We start from the raw sequence: 12,674 nt of genomic DNA on the forward strand, positions 1-12,674 counted from the left end.
CATGTATCTGATGATACATTGTTAAGGGCATGTTAAAATGCTGTAGGATAATCCACATCACATAGATCAATAAGAGTCTTTTTGAAAAAAGAAAAAGAAAAAAGGAGAGGCCTTACATGAAAAGGAAGGAAGGAAGGAAGGAAGGAAGGAAGGAAGGAAGGAAGGAAGGAAGGAAGGAATAGAGGTAGGGGAGGGAAGGAAGGAAAAGGAAAAAGAAGACAGGGAGGGAGGGAGAAAGGAAGGGAGGAAGGAAGGAAGGAAGGGAGGGAGGGAAGGAGGGAAGGAGGGAAGGAGGGAAGGAGGGAAGGAGGGAAGGAGGGAGTGAGGCTTGATAGGTTAAAGACAGATTAAAGCTATGGTAATTCTCTTTTAACCTAGTTCCAAATCTTGCAGAAATAGACAAAGAACAACTGATTCACAAAGTATTTTCACAATAAACATTTGAATGATTCTATTTTTTCATATTCCTAATCTGCTCAAAATAACTGGCATTTAGGCATCAAGCAGCTATTTCTAATATGGGAGAATCTGTGTCGAAGGGACTATCCCAGGGGTAGGCAACCTCGGCTCTTTGATGACTCATGGACTTCAACTCCCAGAATTCCTGAGCCAGCTGGCTCAGGAGTTCTGGGAGTTGAAGTCCATGAGTCGTAAAAGAGTCGAGGTTGCCTACCCCTGGACTATCCTCAACCCTTCTCCTCCACTGTACTGATAAACAATAAATCAATATCATCTTTATTACTCAGCCAACGATACAAAACATATATAATTAAATGCATTGGTACAAAACTCCACCCTGGCGTGTTTTCACAGCACGCTCCATGTCTTCCGGAACACCGTGGCTGAGGCGAGATTTCTGTACTTTGTGCCATATTCATTCTTGTCTCCTTCTGTGTCGTTCACTTCTCCAGCCTTACCTTAGTGGAAGTGAGCCTATTGTAAGACTGGGCACGAAGAGCAGGCTAGTAGAACATCAGTCGTCATGGTAGGTGACCTGACGAAATATCTTCTTAGAGAACTGAAGGGACGGAGATCCTCAACATCTCATTAGTACCCACACGGACTTCCAGAGATCGCCCTTCCAGTCATGAACTGAAATGAGTCACTTGGGATGCTATTCCTTGGAGAGAAGTTAAGGCTGAAAACCTAGAGAAGCTAGCAGGGGGAGGACTCCTGTTCCCATTTCTGCCCTTAAGCTAAGACAATCAAAGATCATCTTCTAGTTATACTAGATGGTGGCTTCCCGTAGACCATCAAGAGACTCAGGTGTGCTTTCTGATTGATAAACTGAGATGGCATTTCTCTCCTCTTTCCCATATTTGAGATACCAACTTCTTCACCCGTTTGCAATTTTATTTGTGGCCGGAACTTCAAATGTTTTGACATGAGTCTTCACACTGAAAGTGGTCCAGGGTCAACCTCTTGGTCTGAAAAAAAAACCCTGTTTTTCCCACCCTTATCTTCCATCTGTAGGGACATTTGCTGTTGGCAACGTGCAAAGCCGTTCCATGTTCCAGTCACCGCGATATGGGCAGTGTGGCCACTAGCCATGCGTAAAAGACAGTGTGAAGGAGGCGGGGGCATTCTGCACACTGGGTGCGACATGGCACTAAGGAAAAGAACATTAAATTAGAGTGAGAGGTTATAAGCCTGACATAAACTTGATCTGTATTCCCTAATTATAGTCTCCTTTTCACAAAAGTGACACATGCAAAAATGTTAAGCCAAATTAGATGTTGTCTAATTAACCATCATATACAAGGCTTCAAAAAAGAGAGAGAAAGAAAGGAGGGGGAGGGGAAGGAGGGAGGGGGAAATTGGGAGGGAGGGAAGGAGGGAGGGTTGTTACATGTTATTTAGCACAGTTGTTCTTTCTGACTTCCAAGTCAACACTAAGCATGGCTTTCTCCTCTTGGTTAACTTTACACAAACTTAAGCTGCTCTAGTTCCAAATGATGAATCGTTTAAGAAGACTTCTCACCAGGTTCAATAACAACAGAACCATGGTAAATCTTTCATGACATGATGAGGTGGGAGAACTGGATCCACAAAGGTGCTAACTGGACTTCCTTTGTTTTTCCTTGAAGACATTTCGCTTTTCATCCAAGAAGTTTCTTCAGTTCCGTTCTGTCCGGTTGTCTCTTGCAAAAAGCACCTTTAGGACAACTATCGATTGGATGACTGGGCATCTCCATAGTCGTTCTGGATCCACAACTCAATTGCTTGGAAATATAGCAATGGACTGGCTTCTTTTCAAGTCACAGACCAAAGAAATGGAGCTCCTGAGACCCAATTGGTTTACTTGCTTTCAAACTAATGGCAATTGCACCTTAGTAGAACTCCATTTGAGTAACTAGTGTAGTATTTCTCAACCTTGGCAAGTTTAAGACAGGTGAACCAACTCTCAGAATTGCTCAGCCAGCTAGGCTGAATGTTACCAAGATTGAGAAACACTAAATTAGTGGATTCCTTTTCTGTTGGCCACAACTGCAGGTGTTGGGACATCACCTGGAGCAGAAGTAGGAAGTGAAGTAGGAAGTAGGAAGTGAAAGAACTTGCCAGTCCCAAGGTCTCACCCAGTTTGTTTTTCCCTGTTTCTCATAGGACCAGTGTCCTCTTTGCGAACGAGCTAGCAGAAGACCCGAACGTCATAAATCACCCATGATGGTCCTTCGAAATTGGTGTCCCCAGACAAGATCACTGTGATAAGCTGATAGGATTCAGGATTCCCTAGAGTAGAGAGGTATGAAAACCAGGAATCAGGAATGAAAACAGCTCTTGTCCACCTAATGAAGATTGGGATAAGCTTGATCCAGAATGGAAGAGGCCCCTGTGCAAGATGACAGGCCAACTTAAAAAGCAGATGGCTGCAAGAAACATCGATGAAAAGATGCTAAAATTACGCCTGGATCCTAAGAGCATGGTTATACATTATATTGTACATTTCAAAAAGAAAACTCAAAAGAGAAATTAATACTTCGCTGGCACCATTGGGTTTGAACCCTTGCCATGTCCCTTTCAACGGCTAGAAACATTGGTTTTTAGGAGGCAGAACACACTTCGGTTGGACAATTTTCACAACCCCAAAACGGTCTGAAATCTTTGCAGTCTGACACAGGGATCCCTGCTGGAGGCTCACTTTGGGATTTAATTGAACTTTGAGAAGCCAGGGAAGAATCAAATCATCGGGAGAGCCAACAATACAATGAATTTCTAGTGAAGTCATGAGGCCCAGTTGGAACCAGATGATGCTTCATACTCACCTTGTTCAAGGGAGCTCCCCAACAATTTTGGTCCAAGCTGAGCCCAACAAAAACAATTTGGTGGCTTTGGTCCAGGGATAGGTAGACACAAATAGTAGCTGGAATGTTTGTTCTCTTTTTCCATTTTTTTCATACGTTTTCTTAAAAGATGTACCAGTGTATCTCCTGCTCCTATCCTACTCCCCTGTGGCTATGTCCTTCCTGTCGCCAGATCGTTCTATATTTAAAAAGCAGGTATAATGTATTTGCTTTGCAACCTGTCATGTCTGATTTCTAAAATGAACTCACTGCGGAAAAATGTTCTTGACAGATTACATCGGCTCTACTACATGATTCCCATGGAAAAAAGACAATGGAATGGCTACAATAACACGTAAAGGCCACCCAGATCTGAGTCGTAAATGAAGCTGTGCAAATTTGATTAATAATTAAGTATTATTTAAGCAATTCAGAAATATCTAGAACTCTTAACAGGCCCTAACATATGTCCTGGAATTTTTGTGGTGGTGATGATTTCCACAAACGTCCACAATCCTACAGGTCTCACACAAAGAATTAAGGCAGCTTCCACCACAAAACCTTTATAGTGGGATATTAAGGTCACAAAGTCCTAGATTTCATTTCTGGCATCTCAGATGAAAAGGATCTGAGGCACTTGTAATGTCAGATCCCTGTTTCAGGCTTTGCAGGTCAAAGTAGATAATATATCAGGTTGCTGCTGAGACTTGGATGCAAACCATCCCTCCTTTTATTCTACGTTTGGGGTTGAATAGTTTGAAATTCTGTGTGTCTTAACACTCGTGATTCTGTGGTAAGGATAGCAACCAAGATTGCTGGGATGGCCATCGTCAAGCGATGGGATCATGTGATCTCGCGCTTCGCAACCACATTGCTTACCGACAGCAATTCTAGGTCCCAATTGTCCTTGTAAACTGAGGACTTACCTGTATGTATTTAGGTATAAGCGCACACTAATCAAAAGATAAAAGAAGGAGGAGAAAGAGGAAAGAGGAAAGAAGAAAGAGGAGGAGGAGGAGAAGAAGAAGAAGAAGAGGAGGAAGAGGAGGAGGAGGAGGAGTAGAAGGAGAAGGAGGAGGAGGAGGAGGAGGAGGAGGAGGAGGAGGAGGAGGAGGAGGAGAAGAAGAAGAAGAAGAAGAAGAAGAAGAAGAAGAAGAAGAAGAAGAAGAAGAAGAAGAAGAAGAAGAAGAAGAAGAAGAAGAAGAAGAGTGATATTAACACATGGAAACATTTCATCCATGCCACTAAAATCATTACTTGGAAGTCCTCATCTGAACTGCTCTTGTGAAGTTAGAAAAAAGCAGACGGTCCAACAGGACTCTTGGGAGTGACAGAGAAAAAACTTATTTCCACTTATCCAAGAAAGCCGCATTGCAAAGAGAGAGCAGTTTTCAAATAATATCCCCCAAACTGGGTCCTGTACGCATCACACCATAACGATTACAGACAACAGAGCATCTTTCTAGCTACTTCAGAAAAACGTGGGGTGCATTTTTTGGACCGAGAGATATTTACAGATATTTTTTGTTGTTGTTGCTGTTGTTCAAAACAAGAACAAAACAGGCCCCGGATGAACTCACTGTTCAGCTTTCGTTTCCCCGACTGGCTTATCAGAAAGAAATATTTCAATGATAAAGACGCATTGAGAAAATTGTGCTTAGGGCATCCTAAATCCACCCGTAGCTGAGTCTGCTGTAAGATGGTAAAACAACAAATTCCGAATAAATTCAACAGGCAGCTGTTTCAGGTCTTGGCATGACTGAGTTAAAAAGCCAAACCAAACTGAAAAATGAGCGGAGACTCTGTTCTAAAGCAAGGGTTTAAGCTTGGCTCAGCCATCAGACTGGGCTTAAGCGAAGCACGGCTCCGTTTATCCCATTAATTTAGTGGATAAATGCCTTTGGCTTTCTCTGGGCCCGTTTGCCAACTGCACTCTTTAAAGCCTCACAGCCAAACTCATGTTGTTTTACCAAAAGCACTGATGCTTAAAATGTAATTAAACTTAAAAGAAACAAATCTCTGTGTTCTTATCCATTCATCCACACCCCCTTGGGGGGGGGGGAAGTGCATGCACACAAATATATATTTTTAAAAGCTGATTTACAATAAAAAATAAAAAAGGGCAGTTGGGGGGGAGAAAAAACCCCCCCGCTATGTTTCAAGTCGTCACCGTGCAACGTTGGCTCAACTGTGTAGCACGGCAAGCGCGTTTAAATACTTGGGTAACAGCTTTACGATGAGGATTTCTGCTCACATATCTTTTCCATATAATAACCCAGGAAGTCTAGCTGTCCGATGAAGTGTCTTATTGAAATATCCCAAGCTGTTTGGGCTGTCACAGCTGTCGGCTCCGGCGTTCGGGCTTACGCCGCGTTGCTTTCATTACAAAAATAGAAATTTGTGTCCTTCGCGTTGTTAACATTACTAATGCTAAATATTTAATTCCCCCTGGTGCTAATTATAGTTGAGGACTGGCAACAACACGGATTCGACTTTTTAATAACAACGGCGAGAGCCCTCAAAGTCTCTCTCTCTCTCTCTCTCTCTCTCTCTCTCTCTCTCTCCTTTTTTTTTCTTTTCAATTAATTAAATACACAGTTTACCAATAACCTCTTGTCAGTTTGCCCTCCAAGACCCAGGCTAATTTGTGCGAGATAAAAATGGCTTGGAAAAATTAACAGATATGCTAGTTCTGCTCCCTGTTAAACTAGTATTTTTTTTTAAAAAAAAGGGCTGTCAAACCAAGGGACTATCCTTGGTGCAAGGCTGAATTTAAGGAGGTGCGGAGGGACGGAAAAGAGCATTTCACACGCTGAAAATGTTTACAAGAATCTAATTATTCAAAGAAGAAACTCAAGACAAAAATACAAGACGCACATCAGCCTGTGGTGACAGGCCACAATGCTCTCGGACCTAACCTACTTGGTTGTCCCATAACAACTGAGACTATAGGCAGTCCTCGGCTTACAAGAAGATTGTTTAGTGGCTGTTCAAAGTTACCGCGGCACTGGAAAAAGGGACTTATGACCATTGCAGCATCCCCAGGGTCACGTGATTCAAAATCAGATGCTTGACAACTGACTCATATTTATGACGGTGGCAGTGTGATCCCCTTTTGCAACCTTCTGACCAACAAAGACAATGGGCAAGCCCGATTCACTTAACAACCGTGTTGCAAACTGATCAGCCGCAGTCATTGGCTTAACAACGGTGGCAAGAAAGGTCGTAACACGGGGCAAAAGTCACTGAGCAAATGTCTCACTTATCAATTGTGATCATAAGTCCAGGATTACCTGCACATGGGAACCTATACTTTATATAGGAAAGAAAGAAAGAAAGAAAGAAAGAAAGAAAGAAAGAAAGAAAGAAAGAAAGAAAGAAAGAAAGAAAGAAAGAAAGAAAGAAAGAAAGAAAGAAAGAAAGGTACAGAGGAAGGGAGGGAGGGAGGAAGGAAGGAAGAAAGAAAGAGATAGGGAGAGAGACTGGAGGTAGAGAGAGATACTAGAGAAAAGAGAAAGAGATAATAGAGAGAGAGAGAGAAAGATGATGGCAATGACAGATAGATATACACATCTATTATACAGTATATACATATATCAATAAAGTAATATTTGTAGACAGTTTGCTAGAATAATCTTACCTTGTTCTTTCCAAATAGAGTTAAATATGGTCATCCCTGGCTTGCTGGATTATACTTCAGTGACAAAGTCTATATTTTGCACGCAGTGCATGCAAAGGAATTAAACACTAGGGTTGCAAACTTCTTTACAGTGTCAGACATTATGTCGCCAAAGGTGTTTGGTTGAACAAGAAAAGTAAACACTTATCTGCAACGGAAGCATATGGAATATCTGAAAGCAGCATTTTAATGCCCATCACTTGGAGTTGAGGTTTCATGGGGGGGGGAGGAGCTTAATAATGCAAAATGGCTGCTATGATCTTTGAAGATGCCAATCTGGTTGTTGTTAAAAGAATTTCCCGTTGTTAAATTTCATTATCTCTTTGCAGCCAATCAAGCTGCAAAATCTGTCAATGGGTACTACTAAGCATGTTTTCTTTAAAAAAAAAAAAGAATATCCATGAACATTATTCAAGACGTAACTTACCTGCGACAGCTTACAATACCACATACCCTTCAAGTCGTGTTACCTAAAGGAAAACGATAGAATCAAAATCTGTTTGTAAATATGACGTCTGCAGTAAAAAGGAAGGTAAGAAGCGAAGCTTTAAAACAAATGCAGAAATATCTGTATACCAATAAATGTTTCAGTGAAAAATGAGAGAAAACCAAGTTTCGGTGAACATCGATAGCAGACGGAATGCTCCTCTAAGGCACAGAACATCTTTCAGGATTTGATCAGTATTCAGGGCAAATAAATGGGCACAGTCAAGCTAAACACTTAATGTTCATATCAGTTACAACTTGTCCTCGACGTATCACCACAGCTGAGCCCAACATTTCTCTTGCTAAGCAAGAGAGTTATTAAGTGAATTTTGCCCCGTAGTATGACCTTTTTCCCCCCCACCAAGTGTTGTGATTCAGGGTCAGCCTGTGGGTTCGGCAGTTGGGTTGGACGACTCAGAGGAGGAGGAGGGGGTGTTGAAGAGCTTGCTGAGGGGATTGGACAGCTTGATGAGAGCCCCCAGCAAGGCCCCTCCCACCTGGTCACGACGCAGACCCAGCTGTGTGAGCCTGACAGCGTGGATGAAGATGACCCACAGCTGGCCCTGTTCAAGGACGCCCGACGCAGGAGGCAGTCAATCAGGAGTAAACAGAGGAAGGCAATGGGGCACCTCGGAAGGAGGCAGAGAGAGGCCACGCCCTGAACTGTATTTAAGGGGAATGTGTGGGAGGGCTGGTTTGCTGAAGGCAACCGCTTGGATAGTTCCTGTTTCTTAAAGCTCCGGTTTCTTGGTTCGTGTCTTGTTTGTTTTTGTAGCAATAAATTTGGCAGCCGTAATTCCAGCCTCTTGCCTTCTTGTAAAAGGGGTTGTCCCTGCCTTTTCTGCAGGGCTGGTAGCAGGCTGGTACAGAACACCAGTGTTGTTAAGTGAATCCTTGCAGTTCTGGCTTCCCCCCTTGACTTTGCTTGTCAGAGGGTCGCAAAGTGGGATCACGTGACCCCCAGGACACCGCGACCGTCATAAATATGAACCAGTTGCCAAATGTCTAAACTTTGATCAGGTGACCATGGGGGCTGCTGCAACACTCGTAAGTGTGAAAAACGGTCATGAGTCTCTTTTTTCAGTGCCGTTGTGACTCTGAATGGTCACTAAACACACTGTCGTAAGTTGAGGACTACCCGTACTTATATTTCATAATTTTCCTGGCTTCGTGTCTTTGACTTTGTTTTTGTTTTTTTAAATGAAGTCCATCAGATAGAACACACCCCTGAGAAGACTTTCCTTCTAGAACAGGCCAACCATACCGATCTTAGTGAATGAAGTCGGTTAGGATCAATGAAGACCACCTTAAGATGTAAGCTGGTTCAAAGCGATGGACTCGGGGAGCTAATTGGAAAATCAATTTGTTGTTGTTGGTTTTTCTTTTAAAGTTCCTGGGAATAAATCAGTTGGAACCATCATCATGTCCTACTACAGAATTCAGGAGCCATCTGGCTGTTTGCTGTTGGCACCAAGGGCAAGCTGTAAAATCTTTTGGTCAGCTCCAGGAGAGCACTTCGGATGTCCCCAAACAAGGAAGACTTGTTGCTGACATCCCTTCCCCTTCCCTTAATAAACACGTTCCATTTTGTTTGCCACAAGCCAAAATTGGAAGGGGTCAGCCGGGGCAATTTATAGCCCTGGTTAACAAGGTAAACTTGTGGGCTTTGGCCAAAATGTGTTTGTTTTTTTTGTAAGTTGCGGTGAAAAGAGGAACTTCGAAACAACCCAGGAGGAGAGACTGTTTGGGATCTAGAAATATTTGCACAGAATACAGCAATCATTGCAGAGCCAGGAAGTCTAGTCAAAACCAACCTATTATTTGGAGTATTTATATCGCCATAAAAAAATGGATTCTGTCTACTCCAAGTTTACATTTTGTTTTCTATCTTGAGTATTGAACAAACACCACGGCAATCCTACACTCTAATGTCTGGTCATTATGTGCCTGCAGAGGTATGATTTGAGTTGCTGACCTTATGGCATGCTCTCCTAAATAAATATATACATATATATATATAAAATGCATTAGGCTCCCGTTATGCTGCCTTAATTAGGGATAACTACATGGTTCTGCCAGAGCCACACATGGAAGATTAAGAAGCGGGAGAAACAAGCCTATTTCAGACCTTGTTTTCGGGCAGGACAGGAATTAAAAATAAACTATGTGTGTGGCAATTGGAGACTTTGTGACTTCAGCAGCATCCACATTTGATTCCGATTTGGCAATCTGGGACACGGAATTGCTGACCATTATTACTACGGGACTGCAATTTTTAAAAAGGCCGTGGAGGAATCACAAAAGGAGAGGCCTGAAGTCAACAAACTCGTGACGTCACCAAGACTTAGCTACTTCACTGCATATTGAGAATTTCAACCCTGTGAACGTGCTCAGAGGTTTCTCCACAAACCTTCCCAGTTGTTGCCTTCCAGCTTCCATTCCCGAAATATCTCGGTCAAAGCGTCCAGTTTGAAAGGCGCTGGGTGGGGAAAGGCGTTTTCTACTGGAATCACAGTTTACCTATGAAAGAAAAGGAGAAAAAGAAAGTCTTTTTGCAAAAAGAATCTCATGGAACAGCAGTCCAACTATTCCTTTGGGTTTATCACCGGGGCTAGTACAGTGGTACCTTAGTACTCAACCGCTTTGAAACGCATCGAATTTGGTACGCAATGCATTTTGATGGGAACATTTTGTCCCAGTACTTATTGAAATAAGGAGAAATTTCCTGACAGTGTGAACAATCAATCACTAGAACGACTTGCCTACAGAAATTGCGGGTGCTCCAACACTGGAGGCTTTTAAGAAGAGAATGGGCAACCATTTGTCTGAAATAGTATAGGGTCTCCTGTCTGAGCAGTGGGTTGGACTAGAAGACCTCCAAGGTCCCTTCCAATTCTGTTATTCTATTAAGTCTAATACTTTGCTGGAAATGCCAGCATTGATCCAGCAGCTGATGGGACTAGATAAGAAGAACACAGATCCTTGGAGTGAACGATCAACGGTCACACTCCATCCTGGATCTAGGCACCCAGGTGAGGGGAGTTGGCTCCTAGATCTCTGAATAATCCACTCAGGATAGGCTCTTGGCTGCCTTCTCTCAGCTGACGTCCGTTTTCTTTCACACTAAGCCACACAACTGAAAGAAGTGGCCTTCAAAAGGACACCCCCATAAAATATGGCAGGTCAGAATGGCAAAGAGATCAAATGAAAGCAACCTGAACCAAGCTGGAAATGAAATTCGTGCACCCAGTAAATAAAGAGGAGGCGGGACGCTTCCACTGTTTGTGAATTATGTACGAAAATCTCCAGTTCCAGCAGTTCCCAGCATCTCAAGGACATTGGCTGAGCTAGAAAACGGAGCTCGTCTTAGAAGAGTGGAATAAAATGAGTTCATTTAGAAAGGAGAGGCTGAGACAGGTGCCTTATATTTATTTGCAAAAAGGCAAATAAATCATGGAACCTTTTTCTTTCTATCTATCAGAAAAAGAAAGAGAAATACCTGCACACCTCATTTGACTTTTCTTTAACAAATGCCAAGGATGCTGACGTTAAAATGGATGAGACAGATGTCAAGAAAAGAGGGAGTTTTCAAAGAAGCAATGTCTCTCTCTCTCTCTGTGTGTGTGTGTGTGTGTGTGTACACACACACAAAAAATGGAATTGGGTGAAAGAAAAAGAAATCCTGCCATCCCTAGCAGAAAGAAAACAGACGCAATTTTGGTTTTATTGTGCGTTCAGTTTAAAATGGAAAAAAAGTCTCAATCTTCAGTCTGCATCAGTTTCACAGTAATTATGATCTCTCGCAATTTGGTTCTTTTTCCTACTGATAATCTTGTAACATACATTTATACATATACGTGCAGGCACACAACACTCACTAAAAACCCTTCATTAAACTTTTAATCAAAAAGATAATGGACACGCTTGAATTGCTGAAAACTTGTTCCAACTTTTTAAAGCGTTTGAAACTGAGGGGACAGTGGAATCCCAATCTTACATTATTAGTTTGCAAACGGCACCCCAGACCATGTAATACAATGCAGGAATTCTAAAAGATGTTATCCGCCAAATACTCCACGGGCACGTATAAAATTAAGTCATAAATGTCATAGGAGCATGCATCACAGCTATTACGGAACTCTGGAAAACTAAAATGTAGGTTTTCCTGCTACATAATCTTTACAGTCATCCTTAATTTTCCACAAACGACATTTGCCCAGAAATAAAAGACTTTTGAGATCTCGCCTGTACATAAAATAAGAGTATAGATCTTCGTTTTGTATTGCAGCTGTAAGAATATTTCCAAGCAATGTGTCTGGGGTCTTTCGTGCTAGAAAGGAAGCAAGCTTCACAAAAATTTGGGTCATGTTTTGATTCCTTACCATCATCCAGATGTTCATGAGGGTCTTGAGCTTTGTCCCAGTGCTGACCACTCATTGGTCCTGCTTGGATCCATGTTTTGAAAGCAGCCCTGGTCCCACCAGCTCAAACTCTTCCCTTGTGTTCTTCTCCAAATCCATTGTGGATGGAGAGCCCAGAATTGCAAAGTCAGCATGCAGCTCCCACAGAGAGAGATTCCTGAGAATAAATTTGAGAGCATCTGATCGATCCTTCGATTCTTTGGTCATTTTCCCACCACCACCAAGATTCCAACCTTTGAAGATTTCCCGCATGAAGTCTTTATAGTTCAGATGACTAACTTAGAAGAAGATTCCTTTATTTTTTGGAGGACGTTGTCCACTGAGGCTCTTTGCAAAGTCCAAACTGCCTCCATTGTTTATTGATGAAAATGCTTATAACATTGCATATTTTCGACAGATGGCCACAAAGGATAGAAGGCTCTTTTGCTACCAGCTAAGAAAGGAAGGGGGGGGAGAGAAGGAAGGAAGGAAGGAAGGAAGGAAGGAAGGAAGGAAGGAAGGAAGGAAGGAAGGAAGGAAGGAGGGGGAGGACTCTCCTCTTCTCTCCTTCCCTTGAAGATCTCATTTTCACGTTACTCAGGCTTCATTATGCTGAATCAATATTCGTTTAGTCACTGCAGGTATTGACATATTTTAAAATAAAAGTATACCCTTCAGCTACTGCAGTCATTACAAGTAATTTGTCTTGTCAGGGAGTAGGGAATATTATCTCGGCCTCTTTCAGGAACCGACAGCCCATGGAAAGACATCCCCATGGTTACAACTGTAAATAATTTTAAGGTAAAAATCAATGGTTGTTTCCCGCAA

At 42.4% G+C, this 12,674-nt stretch overlaps 1 long non-coding RNA gene across 2 annotated transcripts; it reads right to left on the reverse strand.

Moving 5' to 3' along the window:
• Positions 1 to 832: 832 nt before the first annotated feature.
• Positions 833 to 12,130, reverse strand: LOC310645269. Of its 2 annotated transcripts, XR_014493462.1 has the most exons (6): positions 11,829 to 12,130; positions 9,857 to 9,966; positions 7,388 to 7,430; positions 6,922 to 7,108; positions 2,577 to 2,730; positions 833 to 1,427 (listed from the first exon to the last, which is right to left on the reverse strand). It is a non-coding gene; the product is annotated as an uncharacterized lncRNA (long non-coding RNA). The 2 variants fall into 2 exon arrangements; XR_014493463.1 differs by having other exon boundaries at positions 833 to 2,730.
• Between the last annotated feature and the right edge of the window lie 544 nt (positions 12,131 to 12,674).

This window comes from Vipera ursinii (assembly GCF_947247035.1).
Source record: "Vipera ursinii genome assembly, chromosome: 10".
NCBI lineage: Eukaryota > Metazoa > Chordata > Lepidosauria > Squamata > Viperidae > Vipera > Vipera ursinii.